A 5,284-nucleotide genomic window follows, 5' to 3' on the forward strand; every position below is an offset into this window, starting at 1 on the left:
CTTGAGGTCTTTTGTGATATCCAATTGTGACAGAGCTCGGATCTTGGCTGGGTTTGCCTCAATTCCTCTACCGGATACAATGAAGCCCAAGAGCTTTCCGGCTGGTACGCCGAAAACGCATTTTTCTGGGGTTGAGCTTAATGTCATATGCTCGGAGATTGTCGAACGTGAGCCTCAAGTCGTCTACTAGAGTTTCGACATGCTTGGATTTGATGACAACGTCATCTATGTACGCTTCAACTGTTTTGCCGATCTGGTTGGCCAGACATGTCTGAATCATGCGCTGATATGTTGCGCCGGCGTTTTTGAGCCCGAAGGGCATCGTGTTGAAGCAGAATGGGCCGTATAGGGTGATGAATGCCGTTGTGGCTTGGTCTGACTCTGCCATCTTGATTTGGTGGTAGCCAGAGTATGCAACGAGGAAACACAATGAATCATGTCCTACAGTGGCGTCGATGATTTGATCAATTCGGGGGAGGGGGAAGGGATCCTTTGGGCAGGCCTTATTTAGGTCTTTGAAATCGACGCATAGGCGCCAGGATTTGTCCTTCTTTGGTACCATCACCAGGTTTGCTAGCCAGTCCGGATGTTTTATATCTCTGATGAATCCGGCTTCCAGTAGTTTTGCTAGCTCCTCTCCCATGGCTTGTCTCTTGGGTTCGGAGAAACACCGAAGAGTCTGCTTAACGGGTTTGAACCCTTTTAGGATGTTTAGGCTGTGCTCGGCCAGTCTGCGTTGGATTCCTGGCATGTCTGAAGGGTGCCAGGCGAAAATGTCCCAATTTTCTCATAGGAATTCTCTGAGTGCGGCATCTACATCAGGTTTTAACTGTGCCCCGATGGAGGCCATTTTTGTGGTGTCCGTTGGATGGACTTGGAACTTGACTATTTCGTCTGCCGGCTTGAAGGAGGTGGACTTGGATCTCTTATCGAGTATCACGTCGTCCCTGTCCACCGTGGAGCGCAACACAGTTAGTTCCTCAGCTGCCAGGGCTTCGGATAATGCCTCGAGGGCCAGTGCGGCTGTCTTGTTTTCCACACGGAGCGCTGTGTCCGGATCACTAGCAAGAGTGATAATTCCGTTGGGTCCGGGCATTTTGAGCTTCATGTACCCGTAATGGCGTATAGCTTGAAAAATTGTAAATGCTTCTCGCCCTAACAGAGCGTGGTATCCGCTGCTGAACGGGGCCACTTGAAATGTGACCTCCTCGGATCGGTAATTATCCGGCGTGCCGAACACCACGTCCAGTGTGATTTTCCCTGAACAGCATGCTTCCCGGCTGGGGATTATTCCTCTAATGGTTGTGTTGCTTCGCTCAATGCGGCTCTAGTCTATTTCCATTTTTCGCAGTGTTTCCACATAGATGAGGTTCAATCCGCTGCCACCGTCCATGAGTACCTTTGTAAGCTGGAAGCCGTCCACTATCGGACTGAGGACCAATGCAGCTGGTGCTCGGGCTAGCCGGAATTTAGGTTTGTCACTGGCATTAAAAGTAATAGCCATGTTGCTCCATGGATTTATTGTTGCTACTTGGTAGACTTCGGCAAGGCTGCGGAGCATTCGCTTCCTCGCATTGTTTGCTGCGAAAGTCTCGAAGACTGTTGACACCGTACTAGCGTTTCTGGGGTGGTGCTCTGCGGATTCTGGAGTTAGAAGCTCCTCGCCACTCCTGGCCACCAGCCGGAGTATCCAACATGCTCTAAGGCTGTGAGTTGGTGCGACTTCCCCTGAACTACGAATTTTACATGGTCCATTGAGCCATCCCTCCAGTACGGTCCCATACCCTATAGAGGGTTTTTGTTTTTTGCTGTTTGGCTCAGGTGCCTGGCGATAATGCGCCCTTTTGTTTCGGACTGGGATTGTATTCGGGGTCGGATTGTCCCAGAATTTCGTTTCGGTTTTCCGAACGCTTTCTGTCGCACACTACTTTCATACTATGGATGTCAAGTCGGCAAAGCGTGTAATTTCGCGGCGACTTATGGCGTTGAGGATTCCGATGTCCGTGCAGTTGTTACAAAAGATCGAAATTGCGTCCTTCTCACGACAATCCTTTATCCTGTTCATAACAAATCTGGCCCAGTAGTTATGTAATGTCTCCCCGGGCTCTTGCTGTATTTGGGATAAGTCCCTTATATTTGGGTGGGCGGGTGGATTTAAATCCGGAACCTCGCCTGATCTAAGACTCAGGGGCCAAGAGAATTCGAATTCGGAATCTTGTTTTCTTGGACGTTGTTCAATGAATCCGGCATGCTGCCTGACTTTAGGTTCAGGGCTTGGGCAACGTCCTCCCCTCCACGGATGTCCCGCTTGGAGGGGTCGGGAATCCGGACACATCTGGTCCTTAGGATGGGTGGGGATTCTCCGCATTGTTCTTCCACCACTTCAACGTGGTGGGTGACCTGGGGAGAGCCGTTATCTCTCTGATCGGGTTTAAGCCCAATCTGGCCGTAATCTGTAGCGACTCCCAGGGCGGCGATGCGATCCAAGAGCTCGTTTAGGGAAGAGAGCTCCATCGGATCTAACTGCTCGGTGAGTTCTGAGCTGATCTGGAGATTGCTTTCGATGACCCGAGAGGTCATCACCGGCGCGGCGGCCGAACAGGCGGTCATCAAAAAACTGCCTAGCCGGAGAGTTTGGCTGACAACCAAAGCTCCTTTAGCAACAGTGTCGTCTTTAAAGACGGGATGTGGCATCCTTCCTGTCGATAACGACACAGAGGAACTCTCAATGAAGCACCAATGTCGGTGTCAAAACCGGCGGATCTCGGGTAGGGGGTCCCGAACTGTGCGTCTAGGCGGATGGTAACAGGAGACAAGGGACACGATGTTTTTACCCAGGTTCGGGCCCTCTCGATGGAGGTAAAACCCTACTCCTGCTTGATTAATATTGATGATATGGGTAGTACAAGAGTTGATCTACCACGAGATCGGAGAGGCTAAACCCTAGAAGCTAGCCTATGGTATGATTGTCGTTCGTCCTATGGACTAAAACTCTCCGGTTTATATAGACACCAGAGAGGGCTAGGGTTACACAGAGTTAGTTACAATGGGGGGATCTTCATATCGTATCGCCAAGCTTGCCCTCCGCGCCAAGGAAAGTCCCATCCAGACACGGGACGAAGTCTTCAATCTTGTATCTTCATAGTCCGGGAGTCCGGCCAAAGGACATAGTCCGGCCATCCGGACACCCCCTAATCCAGGACTCCCTCAATGACCATGGGTTGAATTTCAGGGCGACGGGCTCCATCGCATAGAAGTCCCTAAGTGCACGCTTTCGCTCCCATTTGGGAATGTGAGTGGCATAGATCATGTTCACCGTTTTTACCTGGGGGGAAATTTCTTCTGTCCTCAAGTGTTCGGACGTCGTGGCTCCTCGTCATCACCGCTGTGCAGCCCCTTGTCCTTGTTCTCGGCATTTATCTTGCCGGCATGTTTGAACACCCAGCAATCTTTGTTAGTGTGATTGGCTGGTTTATCGGGGGTGCCGTGAATCTGGCACGAGCGGACGAGTATGTGGTCCATACTGGACGATCTCGAATTGTTTCTTTTGAACGGCTTCTTCCGCTGACCGGATTTGGAGTTGCTGAATCTGGCATTAACTACCGTATCCTCAGCATTGTCGCCATTGTTCTGACGTTTGTGTCTATTGCGCCGTGGCTTTCCGTTACTGTCATGGATATTTGAAGTGCCAGGGTTTCCTGGCGCGGTGTTGCTGCGAGCCAGCCAACTGTCCTCGTCCGTGCAAAAGCGGGTCATTAGTGTCGTGAGTGCAGCCATAGTCTTCGGTTTTTCTTGGCCGAGGTGTCGGGCAAGCCACTCGTCACGGATATTAAGCTTAAAGGCCGCTAGGGCCTCGGCGTACGGACAGTCGACAATTTGGTTCTTTTTAGTTAGGAACCGAGTCCAGAATTTCCTGGCTGACTCTCCGGGCTGTTAGGTAATGTGACTTAGGTCGTCAGCATCTGGTGGTCGCACGTAGGTGCCCTGGAAGTTATCGAGGAATGCATCCTCAAGATTTCCCAACTGCCAATGGAGTTTGCTGGCAGTCTATTCAGCCAGTGTCTGGCTGGCCCTTTAAGTTTGAGTGGGAGATACTTGATGGCATGTAGTTCATCACCCCGGGCCATGTGAATGTGGAGAAGAAAATCCTCGATCCACACCGCGGGGTCTGTTGTGCCATCGTATGACTCGATGTTGACGGGTTTAAACCCTTCTGGGAATTCATGTTCCATTACTTCATCAGTGAAGCAGAGGGGGTGTGCGGCGCCTCTGTGCCAGGCTATGTTGCGGCGTAGTCCAATTAGGTCTGGTCGGTAATGTCCAGCCCGACCGGATTTATCAGTATTGTATCCGGCGTGACGATCGGTGTCATGAGTTGTGGCGCGCCCTCGTTGGTTGTCCTGCGTTGTTTTCCAATATGTCTCGCAGGTCCTGGGTATTGCCCCGGGCCGTAGTGAACCGGCGTGGTGGTGCGGGCTGGTGCCCGGCCTGATATGCCGTTTTATCTCGGCCACGTGGTGGCCGGTCAGCCTCATCTTATGCTAGAAGTTTAGGCTCCTCGGCCTCTTCTTCTAGCGGTATGTGTTTTGGGTATCCCCTGCTCGGGGGTTCGAGTCCGTATTCCTCGGCCGCCATGACTTCGGTCCATCTGTCTGCGAGCAAATCTTGGTCAGCTTGGAGCTCCTGCTGCTTCTTTTTCAGGCTTCTTGCAGTGGCTATAAGCCTGCGCTTGAAGCGCTCCTGCTCTATGGGATCCTCTGGTATGCTGAACTCGTCGTCGCCGGGGCTCACCTCGTCTTCGGAGGGAGGCATATAGTTATTGTCCTCCAAGTATCCATCCGTCTCCTGTTCGTCTGGGCTGGCCTGGCCATGTTCCTATTCGGCTTGCTCGAATGGTGGGTTGATCAGGATCGTATTCCTCTTCGGCACCATCTAGATTTTCTTCTCCAATGCTGGTATTGTTGTGGCGAGGCTTGGAGCGGCGCCGATGACGCCCATGTTTTGCTTTCTTCCCCGAGGGGTTATCTCCCATTGCCCCATCGCCATTGGTTTCTTTGGGAGTATATATATCATATGAAGAGGTGGCAGTCCAGCGCCCTATGGGCGGTGGTTCCTGTTCTTCTCCCGCATCGTCGTCTATACCATTGATGTCTTCGAAGTCGAAGTTAAGCACGTCGGTCAAGTCATCGACCGTGGCTATTAAGTGGGTGGTGGGTGGGTAACGAGTTTCTTCGTCGCCAGCTTCCCACTCGAGCCGGACATAGTTCGGCCAGGAGTCTCCTGA

The sequence above is a fragment of the Triticum aestivum genome, chromosome 1B (genome assembly GCF_018294505.1).
Source record: "Triticum aestivum cultivar Chinese Spring chromosome 1B, IWGSC CS RefSeq v2.1, whole genome shotgun sequence".
Classification (NCBI taxonomy): Eukaryota; Viridiplantae; Streptophyta; class Magnoliopsida; order Poales; family Poaceae; genus Triticum; species Triticum aestivum.